Source organism: Acomys russatus, chromosome 2 (assembly GCF_903995435.1).
Source record: "Acomys russatus chromosome 2, mAcoRus1.1, whole genome shotgun sequence".
Taxonomy (NCBI): domain Eukaryota; kingdom Metazoa; phylum Chordata; class Mammalia; order Rodentia; family Muridae; genus Acomys; species Acomys russatus.
This window is the reverse complement of record NC_067138.1, coordinates 54,229,900-54,257,370: the sequence shown is the minus strand read 5'-3', so window position 1 is coordinate 54,257,370 and position 27,471 is coordinate 54,229,900. Positions and strand designations below refer to the sequence as shown.

At 44.3% G+C, this 27,471-nt stretch overlaps 1 protein-coding gene across 5 annotated transcripts in view; it reads right to left on the bottom strand.

Moving 5' to 3' along the window:
• Positions 1–27,471, bottom strand: part of Bach2 (BTB domain and CNC homolog 2) — a 340,628-nt gene that overhangs the window by 150,787 nt on the left and 162,370 nt on the right. For 4 of the 5 annotated variants that reach the window (XM_051161111.1, XM_051161126.1, XM_051161118.1 and 1 more), the window contains one exon: positions 11,514–11,662. The gene's annotated coding sequence lies outside the window, so the exon portion shown is untranslated. Of the gene's footprint in view, positions 1–11,513; positions 11,663–12,021; positions 12,199–27,471 lie in introns of those variants that run through there. The other variant, XM_051161135.1, reaches the window with a different exon arrangement.

The following is a 27,471-nucleotide window of genomic DNA, read 5'->3' as shown; positions in this document are numbered from 1 at the left end:
TTACCACCGAACTGTAAATAGTAAGGAAAACCAACACTGACCATGTCACAGAAACCAACCTATACTCATTCCCTTACAGTCAACTGTGTGTGTCTGTCACTTCTGTAAGCTAATTAAGAGACCAGAACGTTCACCTTTCCAGGTCCCACACAGGCCAGTGACGTCAGTCCTGCGGTGGGTTATACGGCAATGTCTTCTGCTTTGTGCTGACAGCCTTCTCCTTTTCTCCCCCTCATTCCAACACAATGCCTTCAGGTCTGTCTAAGTAATGTAATTTACTAGAGTGGAATTCCCTTGGTACCCTGCGCAGCACTTGGTGACAGTATCATTTATACTCGGGTGTCACGGCCTGACACTGCTACATTGGCCTTCATCGCTCATGCACTGCGGAACATGCAATTTCACCTTCCACTGTGCCCTTCTGCAGTGAGCATGTGCAAATTTACTCTATTCAGCCCTAATTACAAACCTTGCTTGAAATGCTCTCATTAGATTTATATTTCGCACTCCAAATGTCAATCTTATTGAAAATTTCAGTTTTTCTGAGGATTTATCCATTAGCCGTAAACTCTAAAGCATTTCATGACTGAGTGCATTAAACTAGCAATGCGGACATGCACTTAAAATACATCATTAGAGTAAATCTCCATTGCAAGTGCTTTATATTATTCAAGCAAAGGAATAATGAGCCCAGGCTGGCCACTACCCTCAAATTGCACATGAAGGACAGGTTACAATGACTGTTATGTAGGAAGAAGCACAGTGGGTGCATGGGAGGAATTTCATCATCGATGTCATGCCTCACAAAGGTGTGGGAAGAAATCACAACCAGAGCCTAATTCATTACCTTTTCCTGTCTGTGGTTTTCATAGAAGCTTCAGTGGCAAAGTGCAATGAGGCTGGCGAAGATAATGGTGTACTTATGTGTGTGTGTGTGTGTGTGTGTGTGTGTGTGTGTGCATGCTGAAGCTATATTGTGGTACCAGGTACTCTGAAAGTCACCTGGAAGGATTTGCTCTGAGGAAAAGGATTCTTCCATTTTACTCAAGAAAACACTACCACCACCACCACCACCACCACCACCAACAACAACAACAAACCCCAACCCCAACAAAACAAAACAAACATGCAAATCAGCCTGAATATGCTGTGAGACACAGGGTGTGGCTATAAGAACAAGCAAATGGTCCTGGTCGTCATCCCGAGGAATGTCTCTACCACAGACTGCCAGGTACCAACACTAAGCCCCAGAAAATCTGCTGATACGACAATCACCCTTGGTACCTGGGATGGTAGAATGAACATGAAAACGGATTCTGAAGTTAAAGAAAAACAAAACAAAACAACAACAACAACAACATCAAACAAAAAACAACCCAGCCACTGCTAACAGCAGACCATTGCTGCGGCTTCTGGGCTGGGTTGTAATTTCTGAGCTTATTGGTGTCATTCATCACTTTTGTCAGGTCCCAGGTGAGACAAAGTCAAGGCACTGTCACAATTTCTCTTTTAATTTGATAAATGAGAACCAGGATCCCAGAAGGTCATAGAGGATGCTGAGGGAAAGTCTGATCGGAACCCTTGCTGTCCAAATTCCAAGGCTTCTAAAGGTTAGCCAATAAGTTTGCTGGTGCTTTTAGCTCTACCCTTGTATTATGAAATATTTAATATATTTAACTTGTAATAGAAAACTTTGTTGGGAAGAAAATGACCGAGAAGGGCAAGTATACATTACACGAAACAGAAAATAATTAACAAAAATGGATAAAAATAAACTCAACACCAACTGTCTTCTGCCTGGTAGCGTTTGGTCATCTTAATGATTGATCAGTAACCAACATCACTGTATATGAGATGTCTTCTCTAGGAAGTGGCACCACCAGGGAAGCTAATTGCCCCTAAAGTTTTGCTAGTTCCTACCTGAAATATCTAAAAGCTTCACTGATTACCACATTACTGCAGCCACTTTCCTGTTGTATACCAGCAGGTTCTACAACCAACAAGCACAGATGTTAGCACTGGAATATCCATGTTTAAATAAAAAGCATACTGTGAGGATAAAAATAACTAGGTATGCCAGTGCTAATCTACAAAGGAAGGAGTGCGCACCGTGTCCACGTCATTACAAAATAAAACAGCCTGACGGGCAGCCTGAGTAGACTATCAAAATCCAAACTGCTCTATAAATGCCCTCACTCTCTGAATGAGATACACGGAGCCAGAGGTTGACCCTTTGTGAGTTAAATCCTAAAGTTTCTACTACAAGCATACAGGAGAACCTCAAATGCCCCGACATGCTCCAGCACATCCTTGAGATGCAGGAGCAGGAGTGAGAATGACAGCAGCAGCACCCACTGCACACAGCTCTGGCTCTGCCTCTTACATCATTACCTCATCAAATCCTACAGGCACCCGATGGGGCAGGTCCGGCACCTTCTCCCATTTTCAGATAGAGATGCTCAGGTCTAGGGAGGTGAAGCAGACAGGTCCAGGTCAAACACAGGTCTCCCGGCTAAGCTTTGGGCAGGGGTCTGTCTTCTCCCAGAGCTCTTATCTCCCTTCAGCCTGAGGACGGGGAGGGCTGCCACAGTGGAGGGGGCGCGCGCTTTGCCGCTTTCGTTGCTGAGGCTTCTGAACAAGACTGCCCTCTTGACTCATCTGTTTCACAGACTGCATCAAACCAAGAGGCTCTGCGCGCCTGCAGACACTCCTTCTCTGGAAATGCCACAGCTCTTCAGTCGGTGGATTGGGACAGCACCAGCTCTGGGATCACTAAGGTACAAATTTCCCTGTGAACACTGACGCCACTTCTCTTTGGTGTTTCGTCTAGCCACAAACTAAGACGTTATCACTTACTGTGGTTGCAGGAGACTTCTGAGGCCAGATGAAGGGGAGTTTTTACTTGGCCAACTGCTTCTCCAGCACCTGTGTTTACGGGGAGCACCACCCCATAAACATTTGTACATTGTTCCTTGCTCCCTACCACATTCAGTGTCCACTCTAAGTGACTCTTTCTTCAGTATTCTGTGAGCTAACAAGAAATAACTTTCTAGCAATAAGCCTTGAAGATGGACACCGCAAAACAACCTGGCAAACAAGGCCAGTCAGTACTCTTTAGAGATATTCACGGATCTCACCACTCCCGTCACCAACACAATTCGCACAAGTGTGAATTATGCTTTTCTTCCTTTAGAAGAGGAAAATGACAAACTATCATGTGCAGGCAAATAGAAAAAAAAAAACCTGGTTGCCTTTGCTATTTAAATGGAGACATTTATTTCCTAATATACCACTTACCAGACGGATGCAAAGATGTGGGCAAGCCAGTCATCAGAATTAACAGAGTGATTCTGCTTGCACTACACATTCTGATTTGTATGAATCTTATTTTTAGCCATGCACAAAGGGCAATCAATGGAAAATCTTATTCTAACCGCTACTTTTTCTGAACCACCCACACTGCTCCACCTACCGCACAACTTCACGAATGTAAAAAAACCCAGCCCAGGGTTTGTCCTAACAAGGGATGCAAAGTGGCTAACATGTGTGACACTTTTTCCAGTTACTGTTTGTACTTTAGTTCTTTTTCTGTATCAGGACTTTCATGGAAAACAAGGTTGACTTATCTCTGGGCATGCTCAAAGGTGGTATGTGTGCAGACGAGTCTTCCACGAGCCACATGTCAGACAGACTCTGGTAAATAAATGTTCGCCAAAACATCTCCTGTGAATCAGGATAGGTGACATCGGGACAAGTGACACCTTCAAAATTTTGTTTTGAAACAACGATATTAAAAAAAAAATCTTCCACTTAACAACCGTCATGTCAGAAGGATAAACAGTTATACACCAGTCTTTGAGGAATGGCTTTTGCCAAACTTCAGCCAACAGCACTTGGCTTCCATCTGCTTTTAGTCCTCAGTGGCCAGTGGCTAGCAAGACACACTACTCCCTCCCCGGCCCTGCTCTCCTATGCGTTTTCTGTCCGCTTTCACCACAGGTTGTCACTCCCCAGCCAGAAGCCGATGAAGCTTGAACAATCACACGGCTGTCACCGCAGACTGAGGTCTCCAGTGCTTACAGAGACGCTATCTCGATAGCGTAAAAACAAAACAACCGACAACCATAGAGATGTCTGCTGGGGGTACGGAAAAAATACAGGTATGTTTTTGGTTCCGATCTCTTCAGATTTTAAAGGAAAAGTTGTTAAGGTCCCAAAGTACCCATGAAGATGCTGACCTTTCTGAGCCCTTCCCCGACCACGGCAGAGAAGCATTGCTGGTATTAATATTTTAAAAGTCTAGCTCAGCAAAACAACTCACACACAAAAGGAACCAACCACGAGGAAGCTGTCATTACCTGTGCACTTGCTCATTATCCAGAAACCAGAGGAGCCAGCTCATCGCTCTATGGTAGTGAACGCACACCCTGCGGGGATAAGACCTTCTTCTGATAACGGTGCCCCTAGAGCTGACGAGAAGTCTCAGAAAATCCTTTTGGGGCCTTAGTCCACTCTTGTCAGATTCTGACTTGTATAGTAAAAACACAGGCAATTAAGTATTATGAAAAAGTGGGTCATACACCACTGAGAAACAACCACACCGCCCCCAAATCAGACACCAAATGACTGTGCTGTGACAGATGGGAGGGTCTGAGCACAGTGAAAGCAAAACTTGTATGTGGTGAGGAACATTTTAGTTTTCACTAGTCTGGGTTAGAGAAAGTTAATCTCAATGTCAATGACAAAGCTAACGCACCTTTAGTATGCTCCTGAAATTATACGACAAATAGCAGCTGTTAATGTAATGAGAAACTCATATACACTGTCAGCGGCGATCTGAGGGACTGTTTCAGGTGTCGCGGTGTGCCCATCCTAGCAGCAGGTGCTCTGACTCAGTGAAGCAAAGTGACCAAATCGAAAATGAAGGAGGCAAATTCTCATTATCAGTATTCGCATCTCCTCCACCCCGAGGGGAGCAAGATACTGTATGCCACTTCCCCGCACCTGTACCCAATCGGATGTCAAACACAATTGAGGATATTTACAGAAGTGCCATCAACTGCGGGTGTAGGTGGCACAACAGATCAAGTGGAATGCACGCATTCGTTCCCCTACCACCGACAGCCACAGAAAAATCCACACCAACCCATAGAGAGTCTTTGTTCCACAAAGGACATAGAGGATCTGAGGGGATGCAAAGAAGTCAGCCTTTTCAAGGAACTTATCGTCGTATACAGGGAATGATAAAAATCTCCAAAGACCCATTTTGTAAGCCAAATCGCTCCCAGCGGCTCCTAACTAAGCATTTCCTACTCTAAGACGAGGAACGTGGATGGCACTACTCACGAGCCTTAAGCAACCCCTCGTGTCTCACCTGGGTCTTCTCGGTGTTTTAGTCTCTCCCTAATACTGGCTAAGTGAGGAGTCACCCCAACCCTAAGAAGGAGCCCACCCTATAGGGTGGTAAGGACTAACAGACACCAAGAGCCATGCATCAGAGCCCAGCGGTTTGGACAGACATTGCTTTGGGTGTGGGGTGGCAGGGAGGCTGGTTCAGAAGAGGAGAAGGCAGACACTTGGATGGAACTGGAGCTTTACTGGAGCACATGTTGTTTGGGTTGTGGATGAGGAGTGGGGCAAGAGGCTAGTAGGTCAGCCTTCCTGTTCCCCCATCTACTTGGCTTACTGTGTACTACACTTTTAAAGCAAGCAGATGCTGTCGATGGGCATAACACTAAGATCATTGTACGGAAGCCAATCTTTCTTTTATGATCCTAGGAGCTGCAAAGGCTTTGCAAGTCCATCCTATGCATTTCTTTTTTAAATTTTAATTAAGATGTAGGAAAGAGAATGATAGTTGAAAGAAGCTTCTACCTGATAAAGGTATTTGTACGCCCACACATGTGTCTGTGTCAGACTGAGCAATAGAACTTGGAGGGAAACAAAAAAGGAGATCTTCGTCCTATAAAATGATATATATAGTGATGCTATTTTCAACTGACACCAAGCTTCGCAGTATAGTCCCTGCAAAGTGTTCCTCATGAATTTAGAGTTGTTGGTTGAAAACAATTTGGAAAAATACACAGGACATATAGTATAGCTAAGTTGTATCTTTGTAGCTAGATTAGAAGGGACATTTGTTTTTATTCTTTTATGTGACTTTTCTTTTTGTTTTTTCCAGGCAGGGTTTCCGTGTGTAGCTTGGTTGTCCTGGCTTCAAACTCACAGAGGTCCACCTGCCTCTGCCTCCCCAGTATTGGTCTTTTATGTGATTTTATAGACAATTCCATCCGTGATGGAGCACATGTTCAGTGTGTCCAAGCTGTGGAAGTACTCACTGAGACCCGAGTGATAAAACTGGCTGCCATGCTTTTCAGTGTGTATCGGCTATTTAGTGAACCATGACTTTACTTTTGCAAGAGGGGATACAAAGTTACCTCTGCTTTGCCACAAGAAAACAATTCTCTGGAGTCTGACTTTTTCTAGAAACTAGAATAGTTAATACACAGGGCTCACATAATTATCTGACTTGGTGCCAATCAGGTATAGAACACGGGAAAATCTTCTAGACACAACAGTTTCCAATCAGCAGCTGAGGGCTTCAATAACCCAGCTAGCTTGTAGAGCCTCACGGAGAATGGCCTGGGGAAGAAGAGCAGCAACACAACTCAACATACCCTTTCTTTGCACTTTCTGCCAGGACTGCTGTAGACACCAGGCCCTCTTGTGATTGGCTGAATGGGGTTCCTAGAAGGGCAAGCTGCCCTTCCGGGGCTCAGTGAGCTGGTAGGAGCCGGTGTGATAAGATAGTTACACCGAGATTAACATATGAATGGAGTCAGGTGATGCAGAAAGACTGGAAGCCCTTCCTCACCTGGGTTTCATCTCAGAAAGAAAACAAGTGCCCCCACCCCCCACCCCCCCCAAAAGCCTGTGAGATACAAATGTGGCAATGGCAGGCGAGTGCTAAGAAAATGCCCTACAAAAGGCTATGTACCTTGTGGCCCAACACCCTGGGGGCTTTCCCCCAGCCCTTTGGCCTGCTCGTTGTTTAGCTGTCTGGAGGATGCTTTCACTGACCCTCTAGCCCGGCCTACTTTCTCTGACATCCTCTGTACCCCACTGCCATGCAATGCCAATGGCTGAACAAGGACTTCTCTCTTCCCCATCGTCCCCTCCCAGTGGTTTCACAGAGTTGTAGCTTGCCCACCCAGTTTTTCTCTCAATTCTAGTAAAATGGTCCTTGGGCTTCCTTCTGAGTCTGTTTTTTTAAAAAAAAGTCCTATTCATTTATTTGGGGTGTGTGTGTGTGTGTGTGTGTGTGTCTGTGTGCATGTGTGTGTGTGTGTGCTGTGCGCGCGTGCCGTAGTACAGGTGTGGTGGTCAGAGGGCAGCTTTCAGGAGTCAGCTCTTTCCTTCCACACAGGTCCCAGTGATCAAACTGAGGCCGCCGGGTGGCAAGTGTCTTCTACTGCTGAGCCACCTTGCTGGCCTCTGAGTCCACTTTAAACATCTTTTATTAATGAGACTAAGAACCCACAAAAAGGAACCATGAATTCCCCTACAGTAGGGAGAAGTGTCATTTCACTAGTGACAGGTGCACCCACAAAGTCACTTCTTTAGCGCTCAGCAGGCCGGAGGCCATTGGAATAAAAGCCGATAAAGCATTTATGTGGCTAAGGCTATGACTTGGTAGGGGACTGTGCACTGCAATACAGCTCAGCCTAGTTGGAGACCCAGAGGAAAGACTCCGGAGGTTCTGATTAATGTATTAACCCATATTCCCATGTTTGCAATATCACCTCCCCTTACTATTAGCATGCATGCAAAAAAAAAAAAATTGGTTTCGATCGTCTTGTGAATAGAATGTAATTGTGGACAGAGTCTGCTCTAAAATGATCAAATCAAACATTCTTCTAAAAACAAACCCACAGTACTGGCTCCAAACCTGTGTGATGGTCCCCGATGACCGCGGAAGCCAAACACACAGGTCCGTGGAGTCACTCCTGAAAGCCATGCTATCACAGCTGACAGATTATTCCTAAAACATCTCACCCTTGATTCCGGAAGTGACACAGTTCCTCAAGAATGTGAGTGAAAGCACATGCTGCTGTTCTCTATCCTATGCCCATGTCTATGATGGTGCAGGGAGACCTTGGGCCAGAGGACAAGGATATGCTTGCTTCAGTGTTCTGGTTAATGACAAGCAGCAGGTGCCTTTTTTCTGAAGGTCCCTCCAAAGCAGTTTCCACATTGAACCATAACACATTTAACTATTCTCAGAGATTCAGCACATAAGAGGCCAAAGTTGCCAACACCCTCCAGGGTCCACCCTACCCTCACAGAAAACCAGATCTACCTTGTTTTCCGAGCCTTGATCTCTGAAAAGGGAAGTGGGATGTTGGGGCACGAGTGTGTGTGTGTACACGCATGTGTGCGTGCATGTGTGCTTGTGTGTAAGGGCTGGGGTGGGGAGCTGGAAGGCTAGCTCATTGAGGGACCTTCCAGGTAGCAAAGCCTTCAGTAAACACGCCAGCATCGGGAATGAGGCACACCTGACCCTAAGAAACAGGAGGGCCAACAAGGAGAGCTCCAGAAGTTTTTCTCTGTGTCATTTTGTCTAGTATCCTGTTTGCTGGTCTCTTCTGGGGAAGTGTGTCAATGTGCCCCTGCAATGACGTCACCAGCACTCATGGGGGGCATGACATCACACCACCTCACTCAAGGTCAGGTGCTGCAGGTCCACGTGGATCTCAGAACTGAATTCACCCTTGGTTTCTTCTCCCTTAGAGTTGCTGGGTTTTCCTTTCTATGATAAAACTTTGGTTTTGTTGTTCCCCCACCCCACCCCTGTCTCCCCAATAGCATTTGAGTCAAAACCCTTTGTCGATTTGCCATGGCCTAAGTGAAACATAGAGTTGATTTCCAAGAAGGTTTGAAGAAAATGTGGTGTGAGAATCAGGGACTGACTGGTATGTGCTGTCCTTGAATCCCAAGGGTTTCATTGAGTCTTTATTCTGGTTATACCATTTCCTTAAGCCAAAGTTCCACGTGTATGGGCATGTGTGCATACACACAAATAACCATAGCAGCTTAGGGGGATCATTCGGTAATTTAGAACATTGGCTTTTGAGCCATCCCCCTCCCCCACTTGTACTTGCCTTTAACAAAACTAGAAACTGTCCAGCTGTATCTGTCCATGGGTCTTTATGTATGGTCAGTACCAGGGATAAAGTCTAAAGACAACCACGGATCTGAAAAAAAAAAGCACGCTGCTAGTTCTAATGAGAATCTGCTAGCTGCGCTCCCAGGCCAGCTTTCTAGAAACAAGAAGATACAAGAAAAGCAGAGTTGGGTGGACAAATCCAGTGCTTCCCATGGGACTACAGGCTGGTCACTCCCTGACCTGTTCTGTGACTGATGGGTCTAATAATGCCCAGCCTTCTCTTCACAGTACAGTGACTGGGTGGAGGCAGGTCTGTCTTCCCTGGCTTGTCCTACATGCCCACCTCCGCCAGTCAAGACAGACCCATTAGGAGCAACAGTCAGACATACAACCCCATGATACTGCTCTGGGCTGCACTGGCCCAGCAACCTCCCTGGGATCTGGAGCAGCCTCGCTGCACCCCTCCTTTCACCCCAGCAAGGCAACAACATCCACTACGCCACACAGAGTTTGGTAGACACTGTCACAGGTCAATGGCAAACTCCTTTGATGGCTTCAGTTAGTCACATGTTTCACTCCACCAAGGATTCCATCCCTGCAGCTGAGCCTCCACCCCCCCAACCCCTCTCCTGCCCCCCCCATTCCTGCCGACTATGTTTGGGGGAAGAGAAAAAAGTAGCACGACGAGAGGGCAGTGTAAGGTGCCACTGCACACCCCCAAACCGTAGCTTTGCTTTCAAGAGTCAGCATTCTTGGAAGGAGGAGTGAGCTCTGCTGTTGAGTTGACTTTAAAAATCATGTTAAAATACAACAGAAAATACAGGTGTGCTCATTTTCAAATGCGCAGCTTGGTGATATTGAGAGCACAGACATCACTGTACAGAGAACAACATCAGCTACCAAAGCATAACCTTTCCAATCCATATGCTGTACCCATTAAACAACAAACCCCAGCCCTCTGCCCCCACTGACGGCAACCACGGTTCTACTTATGAATTGTATGATTTGACAACGCCAGGCACCTCGCATGAGCAACAACACCAACCTATTTCATTTAGCATGACACAGTCGGGTGGCAATTATCTTATTAACAGTAACCATTCTCAATTCTGATGAGCAAGAATAAAATAACTGCAAATCTCAAGTGAGTGGCGACATGTGCCACACCCAAGTAAAACGTTATAAATCATGGTGCTTTACCACGAATTTAAAAGGCTCAGCAATTTCTCAGATGTTTCCCGGACAGGATGGTACCATCATTACAATTTTATCTTTACATTTATTTAATGAAATAAAAGAAAAAAAATACTTAACATGTCTACATCGAAAGCTCAGCAACACACAACACGCTCACAGACGTCCACTTACTCATACCCAACTGTCTTTAGCCAAACTCTTGCTTTTATTTTTAATCAATATAGAGTAAACTGTCTTTGCTTTTGGCATTGACATAGTTAGCCTTTTGGAAGCTAACACAGTAATGAGCTGACCCCAAAGTAAGGCAGTCCTTGGAAACCCATAAAACCTGAGTGTTGTTGACGGGTTATTTACTGGAGATGTGCCTCCCACCTTGTGTCTTTTGTAAATCCAGTTGCATCTGGTGTAGCAGGGAGCGATGGTACTATGAAGATTCACTTTGAAAAGGAGCAACAGATTCTCCAACCCAGGGGTTGGGGGTCTGGGGAGGACTTTCCCTTTTGACGTATCAATCCTGATACGCACACCTGCCAAGGGACTGTGACCACTGCTCCAAGTTAATAGCTGCACCATTATTCTGACCTAAAGACCAAGGGCAAAGAACGGGCAGCATTATAGGAGGAAAGCCAGCATGTGATAATGGCGGAACTTTTGAGATGAAGCTGCCGGGGCAGACCCCAAAGCTGTCTTCTGAGACACACGTCAGTATGGTAAGTACAGGTTCTATACCTCATTGTACTTTATATTAAAGCATAGAGTGTCCTCCCTTCACCATTCACCCCTCCCCTGTCGTCCCCCCGCCCCCACCCCGCCAACACACTTGAGTTAAAGCAGTGATTCTCAAAGTGAGGGCCTTGGAGCAACTACATCATTGTCACTTGGAAACTGCTAGTAAAACAGATTGCTGGCTTGGCACCAGATCTACTGGCTCAGAACAGCCGGTGTGATTCCATGCAAGCTAATGCTTGAGAACTACCGAGCTAGGGAGGCACTATTAACGAGGGCCCCAGGCCTTGTTTCTTGTATCAGTTACAATTCTTGTGATGTTTCGTTAAAAGAAAGGTAGCTTTTGTGTGTTTTGGTTATTGGTATTGTCATTTCACACTTACCCTTGTTCAGTTAAAGCAAAGAAATCTTAGTAAAAACTTACATATAATTTCCCCAGATCCTGTCCTGGCTTCGAGTCTTAGGATGCCGGTAGCTGGGCAGAGGAAGAGATGAGGAGGCTACAGCAATCCATTCAGACATGGACCCCAAAGCTCGGTGAGGCAGCCTTGTGATAGATCAGTGAGTGTTCACCTAGACCCAAAGGAAAAGCGCATTACTGGAGTAAGTGTTGCACGTGCTGTTTCCCCTGCCTGTGCCTCACAACCTCTACTCCAACCCATGAACGAATGATACAGTACTCCACTGTGGTTCTGGTGTTCTTCTCAACCGAACCATACAGACAGAGCATGACAAATCCCCTGGGTGCCAGTATCTGGGCTCTACTCAGGTGGACAAGCTCTCCTTATCAGGTGTCATCTTGAGCAGACATCTTGGAGGCGGCCAGTATCCAACCATCCCATTATCTCCTGCTCCATCTCAGAAGGCTTTCTTCAACAAACTCAGTAAGGGGTTGTCCTAACTAGCAGGGATTCTAGAAGAAAATGACAAACTTGTGGATTCTGAGTGACAGTGATGCTTCAAATGTGTTCATTTTCAAAGCAGTCTGATTTGGTTGGCTCTAGCCCAACCTTGTATCCTCATAGCAGATTTTCAGAACTATTTGTTTTCTCTTCTCTGATGACGAGCTAATGTTTGCTGCAGAACATAGGTAGAGCATAAGGGGAAAAAAAAAACAACCAACAATGAGCAATGATAATCTTGACCAATAAATGACTAGGGGTGGTCTGCTGTTTAGGCTCCTAGCCCCTTCAGTGTAATTCCTGGGGTTAGATATAATGCGCCATTCTGATTTATTTTTGATTTGGGAGTATAGGATGTAACTGTCACTATATTATTCTTATAGGCACACAACTACTCTTATTATCTAAGTTAAGTACCCCACAGCTAAGGAAGTGCTATGTTTTTATGCAAAAATAGAGGGTCACTCATTAATTGGGACAAAATAATACCTCACATTAATTCAGGCCAGGATTTTCTATCAAAGAAGCTTACACACACACACACACACACACACACACACACACACACACACACACACACCCCTGTATTATGGACCAGTAAGTATTATGATCAGATATACAAATATATTTGGAGATTTTTTTCATAATTTTTTATTTAATTGTGAAATAAAATGTGAGTTGCTCGAGAGTGAGCATTTCCCCAAGTTGCTACAGTTATTAAAAACATACTTTCAAAGATCTCTGTAATGTTATAATACTTTAAATAAGGAATTATTGGTGTTTCCCTCCACTTTCACTGGAGGTGACGCTGAAGGGTCACGGGAGTATCAGGTTGTCTCAGTTTCTGACCGTTCCTTGGGATCCTAGAAAAACAATGACCAGGTTGGTGATATGAATTTCAAAGGTGTCCTGAAAAGTTTTTTCTTTAATTTTTTGAGGTTTTATATATTTTTATTTTATGTTTTTAAGTGCTTTATTGAATATATATCTATATATCATGTGCATGTATTCCAGTTGTGTGAATTGCTTATGGAAGCCAAAAGATGGTGTCAGATCCCCTGAGACTGGAGTACAGATAACTGTGAGCCACCAAGTAGGTGCTGGAAACTGGGTCCTTTGGAGGCACAGCCCATGCTCCTTTTAATTTTTTTTCTAAAAAAAAAAAAAATCATTAATTTTATCTTTTATTTTTGAGATTATAATTTAATGAAAACATTTCTTCCTTCTCTTTCCTCCCTCCAGGCACACTCTAAAACTCCTTCAAATGCATGGCCTCTTTTTTCACTAAATGTTATTGCATGTGTACATGTGTATATATACATATATTCCTAAATATAACCCGTTCAGTCTGTCTAATGCTACCTGTACATAAGTTTTCAGGGTTGTCCATATGGCACTTGAAAACCAACTGGTGTGCTCCTCCCTGGGGAGGACCACCTCTCTTCCTCCCCCCACTGTTTCTGGAAGGGCACAACAGTAGTCTTATCCATAAAATCAACCTCTGCGTTCAGCATATACAATTAACATAGCTAAGATTTGAGAAATCAGGTGTGAGCACTTTTTATTGTATTTTGAGAGTGAACTAAAGTCATCTCTTTTAGTAATCTTCCATCAAAGTCCTAGCTGTCCTATTACAACAATTAAAACAAAAAAGGACCAAAAGAGCAAAGTCGTATCAAGAAGTGGACTATTTGTTCATTGTGACTTCCTTTCTAATCTGGGAAGCATTCTCCTGATACTTAGGAGTCTAAGTGAATAGAATGGCTTATAAAACATTTCTTTTGCCATGATCAGGTATATAGTTAATTTTGTGAGTTCACCAAATTTATAGGGTATAAAAAAAAATAAAGTGGTGAGGAAATGATCCGCAAAGAGCAGACTTTGTTTCTCCTAATTGCTTGGGGACAGGGAGGGAATAAGAAACAAAATTGCCACTTGTAACAGGAACACTTAGCAGAAGCTCTTCAGACACTGAAACTGTACAACTAGCATTTGCAAAGCTAATTACAAATCTGGATTCTCTCATTTTAAAAATATACTTCAAAGCCGCCCATGCTGAACCAAAGTCTGTGCAACTGGCAGATTATCAAAGTGTAAAAAAATTGCATCACTTGGGTAAAGCAATAACTTTCAGTATCACTAACTTCTGAACTGCAAAATGCCACAGGCCAAAAACTAGCAATGCCACATGGTTCTGTTACCATACATTTACAAGAGTTCATAGTTCCTAAGTCCTGAGAGACATAGCCCTCTGTGTCACAGTGGCTTTGCTACGTGGGTCAGGTGCTCAGCCTCTGAGCCTAACTCTTCACAAAGGGTTCTACTTAGGATTAAATGAGGTGGAAAATACATTTGTATATATGTGAATATACACATATATGTGGATTGGATTTTTAGTTTTATAAGTTATAAGATATACATTTAATGTTAAAGATCATCTTACTTTTTATTAACAATGTTGACAGGCATTAGATTATTAATCCCCATTTTACAGTGAAGGAAAGACACAGAAAGAGGGAGATAATAAATGAGTGAATGCATGCATGCATACATACATACATACATCATACACACATACATACATACATACATACATACATACATACATACATACCAGGTTAAGTTGTATTTCTCAGTTTGCCACGAATTAACTGAGTGACTCTTTGGGTCCTGAATTCTTGGAGGACATGAAATGATTTTTAAGGTCTTCTTGAGGCTGATGGTTCTATCATTGGATACATAGCCATGACAGTGACACATGAGCCTTTAGAACGAGTCTTAGGAAGTGGCCCCTCCTCAAATTCAAGGCACCAAGAAACCGAAAGTACCAGCCACCAATCTGGTGCCCACAGTGCTGGGGCAACACCCTGAGGGCCCTGTCACCCTTCAGGATGGGACAGACATTAGCTTACTCATTTTCTTGGGCTGAAGAAGGGGCTAGGAACCTTAGGGAAATGACCTGTGCCTCTAAAGCCTCAGTCAGAACAGTGGAGAGCCAGAGTTTTTGTTAACTTAGACACTTTACTACTTTAACAACTGGTATAACCAAACATGTGTATATGGCTGAGTGGTATTTTGCTAACAGTCTGACTAGTATTTGAGTACCAGTCTCAAGCAGATATGTAAAGGGCTTTTGTGTTAAGTATATGCTATGGTCACAAAGGATCTTCTTAAAAGTCCTGGGGCCACTTCTTTAGTTCTCTATGATGACAGAAACCTCAGCATTAGCACAGCACAGCACAGCACAACACAGCACAGCACAGCACAGCAGCCTCAGTGTGGCTACCAGGTAGCTGGAGTCTAGCTGGTAAGGCTAAGGAACTGATTTTAAATTAAGTTAAATAGCTGGATGTGGCTAGTGGACAATGCAGCTATAGGACACTGCAATTTTTGGGGAGTCTTTCAGGCCCAGGGACCAACACAATAACACGTAACACCCCTATGCAGCCAGTAAGCTCTGTAAACTCTTCTGTGGTGGATCAGAGAACCATGAGGGCTTCCTGTCTTGATGGCATTTTCTAGCTAGACTGATTTCTGAGGACCTCACACATGGCGTGGCTCGCTGGACGGTTCTTAGGAAAAAGTGGGTGATGTGCAATGGTACAGCTACGCCAAGCATGACAGCCGTCCTTTTTCATTTCTTCATACTTACTGTTAAGGGAAGCTGGGGGGAAGTTTAGAAGTAGATATGTGAATGGTTTCTAGTCATTCATTTCCAAATAAAGTGGCATACTACAAGTGTGGGAAATTATCTGTACATAATTCCCTCTTGCACAATCTTAAATTTACTTAAAAGAAAGGCTCTGCAGGACCTGCATTCTTAAGGTGGGAAAAGTAAAGGGCATTTAATTACATAAACAGTCATGGAAATGTTCAAGTGGGTCTCCAGCTCTAAACAGTGGGCAAGGGAACATTTGTACCAATTAGCTGTGAAACAATTTGGTTTTTCTGGAAAGTTGTATGGGTGAGGCTGACTACATTCCTTATCCTGGACAGCTCAACTCTTAGCTAAGAGCATCTTAGTGGCTTTAATAGGATGTGATGAGTTACTTTCCCCAGGAGGCTACAGGTGGGGCACTCTCACCCACACCACAGATTGCATACTAGCAGAACCATTTCTTCCAAACAGAAAGGTAGCTCGGTGCTCACTTACAGCCCTGCTCCTCTAATGTCCTCCTGCTGTTAATCTCCTCCCCTAATGGCCTTTTCCCACCTTCCTAGGATGCAGGGTCACACAAGGAGCAGAAAATGGAGTGCTCAGAGCATCAGTTCAGGCTCGCGCAGAGCCGGAATGCACAGTGGCTAACAACCAAGTATGGCAGCACCACGCTTTGGGAATAATTGTTTTCAAGTCCATTTTCTCCCCTTTACCAAAGTTATCTTTTTTTAAAAAAAATTTATTTATTATTATGTATACAGTGTTCTGCCTGCACGCACACCTGCAGGGCAGAAGAGGGCATCAGATCACATTAGATGGTTCTGAGCCACCATGCAGTTGCTGGGAACGGAACTCAGGACCTCTGGAAGAGCAGGCAGTGCTCTTAACCACTGAGCCATCTCTCCAGCCCTACCAAAGTTATCTTATGAAGGGAAGGATTCACTACTTTAGACAGCAGGAGCTTCCTCACCAGAGATACTACATGGAAGGTTCTAGTAGGCCAAGGTGAGTTTTCTGGTTTCAGGATACCACTTTGTGTCCAAAATCAGTTTACTGATTTTTTTTTAGGGCTAATACCAAGACTCACCCCCATTTCCACAGGGGCAGGCCGACACATTTCCTGCTACTGGATCAAGTGCCAAGGGAATGGATAGTGGTCAGAAAACCAAAGTTCAAAGATTAATTCCAAAGAGAAAGGTTACATGTAAAGACTCCTTTCTACTATGCAAGGTCAAGTCTCAGATTATATACAGGTCCTATATCAGAATGTTTCTGCTAACGTGTTAGTTACAGGTTCACTGGCAAACATGCTTAGAGTGTTCCCAGAGCCCGCCCATCCTTAGATCAAGAAAGACTGAATGAGGCTACCATTTTGAAGCCAGAAAAGCTTTAAAAAGTGATGTGTCAACTTGGTGCTAAATTTTGGAAACTAGAGATATGAATTTAGAAGTTAATTTTCAAACAGAATTTAAACATCTGCTTGGGAGAAGATGGCTGGATTACAGATCTTGTGGCTTTTGGGTCTTCTTCTACTAGCCTGGGAAGGCAACACAAGGAAATGTGCTCTGTGCTGCCACACAGAAAAAAAAGGGGAGGAAATAAAGCTATTTCAGTAGGATGGGGAAAAAAATGAAGTAAAATTACACACACACACACACACAGGAGACAGAGTCATATAGACAGACACATGTATAACATGGACAACCATAGGCGCATACACAAACACACACACACACAGGAGACAGAGTCATACAGACAGGCACATGTACAACACAGACAACCACAGGCATACACACACACACACACACACACACACACACACACACACACACACGAGACAGAGTCATATAGACAGACACATGTACAACACGGATAACCACAGGTGCATACACACACACACACACAAAACAGAGTCATATAAACAGACACATGTACAACATGGACAACCACAGGCATACACACACACACACACACACACACACACACAGAGAGGAGACAGAGTCATATAGACAGACACATGTACAATACGAACAACCACAGGTGCATACACACACACACACACACACACACACAACACACACACAGGAGACAGAGTCATATAGACAGACACATGTACAACACGGACAACCACAGGCATACACACACACACACACACACACGACAGTCATGTAGACAGACACATGTACAACACGGACAGCCACAGGCACACACACACACACCCATGACAGAGTCATGTAGACAGACACATGTACAACACGGACAACCATAGGCACACGCACACACACACACACAGACTCACACACAGGCACATATCCCTAGGGGCTGCCACTTACACATGTCAGGTGCTGGGACACAGTATTTGGAACATCAGTCTACCTCTTGCCGAGCCTGAATTTACACCGGCTAACAACCAGGGATTGGGCTTATGTTTCCAGATACAGAAAAATTCAGATCTTATCCATTCTATCATAAAAGAAGCTGCAACCTGAATTACCTGTCACTAGCAATTTGGAATAGAGAATTATTAGAAAAGAGAAATAACTAAGAAGAAATGTGTCAAAACTACCTAACTTGAACTAAATTCTAGCCTTCCAAGGGCTCTGTAACTAACAGACCCCAGCTTGAGGGCACGGCATCAGCATTACCACCGTGATTTCCCTTTACTGAAAACTTCTATTGGAGACCAAGCTGGGAATTTTACAGGTGTTATTAGCACATTTGGAGGACGAAAGAGGCCTGGCTCAGATAGCCAACGTGCCTTACCTAAGGTTCCCATTGCTGGACAAGGAGCCTATCCAGGCTTGCCCAAGGAAGCAGCCACCCCTTTCCTATACAACCCTGATCTCCATTACCACTTGGGGAGAGTACATTCTTCTCCTCAAAGGAAGGATGTTTACTTCCCCTGTGCATTAGCAGTAAAACAGGAAAGCAAGGTGGCAAAGCGGCAGGTGCTGTGGGAGTCTGCACACAACCGATTGCTTAGTTTGTCAGGCTCATGCATTGCCAAGCATGACAACGGATAGATGCCACCCCATGCCACTGCAGCTTCTTTTAAAGAAGCAATCTCATCTTATGAGAGTTCTCTCTAGGAGTGACTGTAAGCATATGGTGTTGGCCCATGGTTTCTGGATATCACAGTGAAAAATCCCTAGGAGCCATCTCATCCTGAGACCCAGTGTCTGAAAGGCAGCCCCAACAATGCCCATGCAGAAAATGTCTGCAGTCAGTTCTCAAAAGGCATTATGGGGTACTAGTGCTCAAGTGACTTCAAGGGTCACATAGCCAGAGGCCAAGGGCATTGTGCGCTGCAAGTGGGCATGCCTCTTGGGGGCTTCTGTTAACTTAGTGGAGAAAGCTTTCTTGGATCTTGGGTGGACAGCAATGATGTCTTAACTTCCTCCTGACCAGTACTTGTGGAGATCTTTCTGCCTCTTTTTAAGATCTGTAGTCTACTAAGGTCTCTGCCCTCTTTCTTCTAGAAGCCATCCAAACCCTGCAAAGTCCTGTCCCTTTCTACAGAGCTGCACATGTCTCTCAGCTTCACCTGCAGCGTTTGAGCCGCCTTTGGGCCACCCAGGCTACTCGGGTGCGGGTGCTGCTCCCACAATCACAAGTCAGTGTGCTCCTGGGCGGAGCCTGTGAGAAGCTGCTGGGTGCACACAAGTATGGCAGCTGAAGCATGGAGGGCTGTAAGAAGTCTTGCCAAGAGTCTTAAAGGCAAGTGAGGCACGTGGCATCTCAAGGACACGTGATGCACCACTGCAACGGAAGACATTACTTGGACCCAAGGGCTCCCGCAGAAAACCCATGAGTTACCTTTGCTCCTTACTAACATCGAGGCCCTCAATGAAGGCTGTCTATTCTACCTTCCAATTGCATCTTGCATCCACCTACTCCTCCTTGCCTCTATTTTATCCCCTGTGATTTCTCACCCGGCTCCCTACCATTGCCACTGAAACTGGCCTGTCCTTTTCTGCTTCTCCTCTGGCTTGTAGGGTCCTCGGGGTCTCTCTGGGTTAGAGAGATTCTGAATGTGTAGTTCTCATGCATAGACTTCTTTTTCACATAAGGTAAGTAGATCTTCCCTTTGTACTATCCTATCTAAGCTTTGTTATAACAAGGTGTCTATAGCTTAAGTTTTACCACTTTAAACACTTTAGATAAACGCTTTAGTGGTAATAGGAACATGTTTTTGGGTTGTGTAACCATCACTACTGTCTATCTGATATAATGCAAGGGAATGAATATTTTATAGCGATCAAAACCAAAAAATAAGACCAAAGCCTTAGGGCGAGAACATGAAGGAAAAGACACTTTGATGGTTGTGCTTCCTTTTATACACAATCTTCCCTAGAGATCAGGTTCTCAGTGCCACATTCTTTGCTGTTTTATTCATGTTTGACACCAGGGCTGTGGGAATGCTGGTCTCCATGTGGAAGAGGAGCTTTGGGTATTTCCCTAGGTCATATATTGGTTATGGCCACATACACAAGCAACAAGGAGCCCAGGACATCCCAGCTTTCCAGGTTTCCGCTAGCAAAGGATGACTGAAAGGGCATTTTTTGGGAAAGACAACTTGTTTCCCCAACATGCTGCATCTAGACGGGGCTGTTTTTGTCACTCATTTGTTTCTGAGCAGGGTTTCAAAGTGTTGACAAAGAACATAAAGAGTATCTCTCAGCCACTCAGCGTTTACTTCAACTCCACAATGTACTTAGCAAGTAGACTATTTTTCTTCCTTTCTTGGTTTAATGACCTCAATGTACCAACATCCTGCCTTACCTAATCCTCTAACAAGTCCTATCAAATGCCAGGGCAGAATCAAGCTGCCCGCAGGCAGTGAGATCATGCACTAAGAATTCATTTTTATTCCAAAAATTGGGAGTGCCAGACCACTCAGTGTAATGTATCACACAGCCAGAAAATTAGCCTGGCACTCTAAATAATGTTTAACATTTCTCCTTTCAAAGGTCCTTTTACAACCTGATGACTTCTTCCTCTGAAAAAAAAAATTAACACACACAAAACCTCTCCATGTGGTAATCAAAGGTTCAAGGACCTTTTCAGGTCTATTAGGGCTCCTCTATGCAGCTGTGAACTCCAGATTAAAATCTCCCGTAAAAGAACAAGAGTGCACATTGTTCCAGGGCCCAGCGCTGGACCTAAGTCCCCGGGGCAGCCCGTGGTGATTTCCTGTGGTACCTGTTTCCTCAGCACTGGTTTGGCCTAAGGAGCATCATCTGGCTTCTGATCAAGCATATTTTGTTAACATGGCTGCACCAAGGTGACAGCTTTGGCAACACCTGCTCCTCTGGACAGTCTGTGGTGTCCTGGTCTGCCTGATAGTCTTAGGTTCCGCCTCGCCAACACCATCTTAGGTCCTACCCAACCTCCTGTTACTTTCCTTGTTGATCTTTTCACCGTAAAAAAAAAAAAAAAAAAAACCAACCAACCAAACAAACAAAAAAACCTAAACTGAATTGAGAAAAAAATAGTTAACAACCTCCCTCTTTGAGTTCAATTCTTGTGTTCTCTGCTCTAAAATATCATTTAGCCTTTCACAGGCTGCTCCTTGAGAGTAGGCCACCTGCTCCCTGTGACCACCAAGTATGGCTATCTCTGTTCAGTCTAGGCTAGGGTTTCTTCTCTAGAAGCAAGGTGGTGAAGCAGACAGAGGACCAGCCAACTGGGAGACCAGTGACCCAGCTGGCCAGGTAATCAATGAAAGCTCAATTTCTGGAGATGAAAAGAAGCAAGGAAGCCAATGTCAACTTGCAGGACATACACCCAAGCTTCTAAGATCGGAGGGCGGCCAGTCAATGGTGCTGCCCACTTATTTCCTTTTCAGTTCTCCACAGATGAATCTCATGCCTTTTAGAAGAAAAGCCCTACTACTCCAGAAAGCCAAGCCTATTTATGTCCAGTTTTCTGTGTTTTTCAATAGGTTTATTGAGATACAATTTGTGTGCTGTAAAATTCACAATGGTGACATATATGATCCATTCGTTTTTTAAAGCATATCCGGAGTGTGAAATCCTTACTATTACTTAATATCAAATATCTAATATCTATAACACCTAAAATGAACTCTATAGCCACAAGTTATCTTTTCTTACCCCTTGCCCAGCCTTTAGCAAACAGTAAGCTAGTTTCTGTCCCTACATGCTTGCCTATCCTGCCCCTTTCATATAAATGGGGCCATATGCTATGTGGCCTCTTGTGCTTGGCTTACTTTTACTTATCATGGTGCTTTCAAAGTTCACTTAGGGTGCAGCGTGTGGCAATCCTTCATCACCTTTGATAGACAACTGAGAATCTGCTGAACGCAGGTGTGATGGCATATCATTCTCGTTTAAATTAGAAACAACCCTATACCCTTAAGCATTTGAATGCTTGATCCATGCTACTTATGGAGGCTTAGAAAGCATTGGAGGAGTATGTCACTGAGGTGAGCTATTTCTAGTTCGCTCTCTCTGCTTTGTGCTTGCTGGTCAAGGTGTGAGCACTCAGCTTCCTGCTCCAGCTGCTATGTGTACTGCTTGCTTCCCCGCTTCTTTGCCATGATGGACTCTTAACCCTCTGGAGCCGTAAGTCCAAATAAACTCCTTCTATAAGTTTCCTTGGTCATAGTGTATTATCACAGAAATAGAAAAGTACCTAATACAGTGTATTATAGTTTAGGTCTAGATTGCCACCCCCCCAAAGGTTCATGTGTTGAAGGGATGGTCTCCAGTGTAGCACTGTTCAGAGGTGATTGGATCATGAGGGTTCTAACCTCATCAGTGGATTGACTCATCGATGGGTTTACAGCTGAAGGGATGGATCACTAGGGGTTAGTAGAAACTGTAGGAGCAGGGCCACAGAGGGAACAGATTGCCAGAACCATGCGTGACCTCTTTCTCTCTTTCTCCCATAATGTCTTTTCACCACAATGTTCTGCCTAACCACAGGCCCAGAAGCAACAAGTGGCCAAAATAAATCTCTCTCTAAGTTTTTCTAAGTATTTGGCAGAGTAACTAAAAGCTAACAGAATGGATATTGGTGTGGTTTCCATGGTTTGCCTATGTGAATACTATCAATCAATGAACATTTGTGTTGTTTCTGCTCTTTGCCTAGGTGAATAACATTGCTGTGAACATTTATACATAATCACAAACTGGACATGTGTTTCAGATTCTCTAATGTATGGTCAAGAGTAGGGTTGTTGAGGTCAGTGGCTACTTTGTTGTGTTAGCTTGCTAAGCCACAACGTAGAGGGTGAACATATTCTGAGAGCGGTGAGGACACATTCTTCAAATGATCTGGACATTGCTAATGCAGTCTTTAGGTAAAGCATATTGCCATCTAGAATTTGGACTCATTCAATCAGCTGAAAGCCTTAAAGGAAAACAAAAGCTGATCTTTCTGAGGAAGAGGGACAGCAGACTGTCTTTACACTCGAAGTGCTACAGCAACTTTCCCTGGTCCAACCCCATAGCTTAGACTTGCTAGCTTCCATAATTGTCTTAATTTCCTAGCTACTTTTCCTGTTCCCGTGATTAAAAAAATATTCCTATAAAAGCAACGTAAGGCTCAAAGGGTTTCCTTTGGTTCAAAGGTCAAGGCTACAGCCTATCATGATAGGCAGAGCCTAGGGACGGAAGCTTGAGGCAGCTGGTCGCACTGAGTTTGCAGTCAGGAAACAGATGATGACTGTTGGTATTCAGATAGCTTTTTCCATTTTATGCAGTCTGGGACACCAAGCCCAGGGAATGTGCAGCTCCTACCTGAGGAGGTGGGTGTCTTCCTACCTCAATTAACCTATTAAGCTAATTCTTCAGATGCCTACTATGGCTAACCTAATCTAGCAAAGCTCCCAGAGGCATCCCCACAGGCTTGTCTCCTAAGTGATCCTAGACTCTGACATGTTAATAACATTACCCTCCACATTAACCATGCAAGCCAGCTCTTTAAAAACACATGTACTCTTTATTCTTCCTTACACATGTATGCATGCATACCCCTTCTATTTCCCTGGAAAATCTTGACTAATTTACCCTTCTATTTCCCTTGACTAATTTACTGGGACATACACTGTTTCTGTATCATTGTGAGTAACTTTCAAACTGTTTTCCATAGGATTGCACTCTCTTAGAGCCCCATCGGTAGGGTCTCCACACCCCCACGAGCATTGTGGTATTTTCTGGACTATCTATCTCACTGGGGGTAATGTGATATCTCATTGTGTTTTTGATTTATATTTTCCTAATTGTTAACAATGCTGAGTGTCTTTTCATGCATGTATTGGTATCTGCATGTATTTTTGAGAACCATTTTAATTCTTTGTTATTTAATTGAATTATTTGTGTTGAATTATAAAAATTATTCACGCACTCTAGATACTAAGCCTTTGTTATCTCATTCATTGGATTTGTCTTTTTTTTTCTTTCTTAATGGTTTTCTTTAAAAGCACAGAAGTTTTAAATTTTTATATAATACCCCTTACTTATTTGTTTTTCTTTTCTCCTGTTGGTTTTGAAGACGGTGTTTCATGCCCAGACTGACCCAGAACTTGCTTGCTATGTAGCTGGCCTGTAGCTTGAGACCATCCTTTCTCTACATATACACCCCGCCCAGATAGTCTGTTTTCTTCTAGGAGAGCTAGAGTTTCTGCACTTGGCTGTACTGGGTTAGCAGTTGTGTGTGGAGTAAGGCAGAGTACTGTGCTGTCTGTTGAAGTGGCTCTGTAGTGTGTACTAAAATAAGGAAGAACAAGCCCTCCAACTTTGTTCTTTAAGATCGAGCTATTCTGGGCCCTTTGCATTTCCATATGGATTCTAAAACCAGCCTGTCAATTGCTGCAAAAAAGCCAACTGAAATTTTGATGGTGACTGCTTTGAATATGTACAGTTTGGGTAGCACTGTTATCTTGGTGTGTCTTCTGATGTATGAATAGTAGATGCTTTTCCATTTATTTAAGTTTTCATAATTTCCATGGTGTTGCTATAGATTTTGGTGTTAATATGTTGTGTTCTTTCCCTTATATTTTTGTTTATTTATTCTTGGGCATGGGGGCCTCACTATATTCCTCAATCTGGTCTGAATCTCTCTAATGTGCACTCAGACTTGAGGTCTACCTGCCTCTGCCTCCCGATCCCTGAGAGTAAGTGTCCCCATTATGCCTGGCTTTTTTTTTTTTTTTTTTTCCTCCTAAATTCGTTCCTAAGTATCTTATTACTTCTGATGCTATTGTAAATGAAAATTTCACTTTCAGTATTTCATTGTTAATATATAGAAATAAAATTAATGGTTGGATGCTAACTTTTCAGCTAGTGCATGCTTGTGGGAGGGCATGCGTCTGTATGTAAGTGTAGGCATGTGCGTGGAGATCGAAGGACAATTTCTTGGAGTCAGTTCTCTCCTTCCATGGGCTCCAGGGATGGGGCTGAGGTCTTTAGGCTTGGGCAGCAAACACATTCACTGTCTGAGCACTCCTTTGGCTCACGCAAGGTGTCGTTTGACCCTATACATTTGCTGATCTTGGCTGTTCAAACAGTTTGTCACATGTACAATTTCGGGGGGTGGGTTAGAGTCTTAAGTAATTTTTAGTATTCTGAAGCACAGGACAACTCTAGTCCAGTAACCCAGAGCTTTAAGCTGCACTGTAAATAAATACAAAGGGCTCATACCGCTGGTCCCTCCCCTCAGCAGGTGGTGCCCCTCCTCTAGACACAGGTCAGGAAGCATTCCTCTCTGCTGACAGCTCCCATGGTGACTAGAGGGGTGAATCACAGGGAGACAGGAGCCTCTTTCCCAAAGAATGCTGTTATAGGGAGAGCTGAGGTCACAGTTCACTTGTCTGTTTATATGGGCACCCACAGGTGAGGGAACCAGAGGTCTGGCCTTATCATTCTCAGGTGAAAGAATTTCAGTTTCCTTCCTTGAGAAAATGTACTCTGGACTCCAGGTAGAGCCATCCAGATTTGTCCCAGAGACTCCGTGTGTGCTTCTGCTGAGCTACTTCCTCTTCCCAGAAACCTGGGGTTCTGTCCCAAAGCACCTTATTTTGAAGGGCAATGGTGGTTATTTTCACAGACACCGACTAAGCCTGATACAAATGGTAATTACTTCATAGCAGACACACTCTGCTCCAGCCAGCCACCATTGAGAGCTGCTTTGCATCTTTGATCTGTGAGTCACCGACTTGAGAAAGCAGCTGCCCAGAATACCCAGGCATATGAAAGGATCAAAATATCACAGTTTGATTGATTCAGAGAGTTATTTCTACCACACTCAGCCTGAGAGTTTCTGAGCTGTCTCTGACTAATTGGGGCTGGGTAGGAGCCGATCAAGCCACGGGCTGCACTTGGGAGACCATCTCTTCCCTCAGGCACAGCATCCCAGGAATAAACCCCAGCGCACTCTCCCTGCTAAGATGCATCCATCCACAGGATGCTCATTTGAGTGTAATCTGGGTATCAGAGTCATCTTTTGAAGGGATCCTAGAATTTCGGTGTGACGAAAATCGAAAAAACATTTTAGAAAGAAAATCGGATTTGTGTGTAAATGAAGAATATTCCTGAAAAGAAAGTCTGTTACGAAACTGAAATCTGGAGACCGCGGTGGTGCTAGGTTGAGTCATCAGTTCCCCTTACACCCTAATAATCGTCGGCTCTTTGATCACAATGACTACTCTGGGTGATGCTTTTCTTGTTTGCTTTTTTCAGTACTTCATTGTGTAAACAGGCTGCCTCACCACCTTCGTGCAAATATGCTTACACTTGGGGATCAGAGGGAACATCTGTCAGAAACAGATTTCATGCTTCTCTGTCAACTTGGGGAAATCTGAATCGCATTTCTTGGTAATATCCCTTTCAGAGTTCTTGGAGAGTTAAGTGAACTTCTATTGGCAGGGCGCTTGATGGCGAAGTGTGATTGCTTTCTACGTAGGTATCTAAAACCCTGTTCCGAAAACATTCAGCTCCAGTAACTATTAACCGAAGCAGGCATGAATTAGTTTCCACTCTTCCAGACGGGAGTAGGTAAATGGGCTGAGTGCTGTGTCAATGGGACGGTAGCGGGGAGAGAACTGCATTCTGACCTTTCCTCGGCACCTACAAAAACTCCTGGCTCTCAAAGGTCTGCTGATATTATTTCCTCATGCTTTTGTGAGATTTCTTGGTCTGGAGGAGACAAAGGAGAAGCTGGGTGGCAGTCACTGAACTGTCAGGTTCCTCATCCAGGCCTTGTGTCAGAGATGTGGGACAGGTGGCCCGTGCAGCAGAGAACGTGGCAAAGCCTGAAGGATAGGCACATGAGGTCTCTGGGCAAGAAAATTTACAAACACACTGGCCTCACCTGTTTCTGCAGCCCCCCACAGCACCGACACCTATCTTAGGGCCCGGTTGCCTTCTTGCAAGATGGGCCAATTCACTCTGGTCTTTCAAGTGAAGGCAAAAAGCTGTACAAGTGCTGCCCTGGTGGAAGAGGAGACTCAGAGAAATGGCCACAAGTAGCAAGGCCCCTATGCCCAGGCAAGAAGGGCCTCGCTCTACTTCAGCGAGACCAGACGGTCCCTTGTCCTTTGCCCTCCTTGAATCTTGACTCCTCTCCACCCAGAATTTTCTCCCAGGGGTCTTAAGAAAGACTCAAAGGTCTGTAGATACCTTCCTCCAAAGTCCTTCCCCTAGGGCAAGCATCTGCCACCAGAGATGTGACGGGTGAGTAGCCTGGGAGTCCTCCGGCACGCAGGACAGCTGGCTGTGGGAACGGGAAAGAAAGGAGGGGAGGAAGAGCTGTTGTATATTGGTTCCCATGCCACCATGTCTCCAGTTAGAACTCAA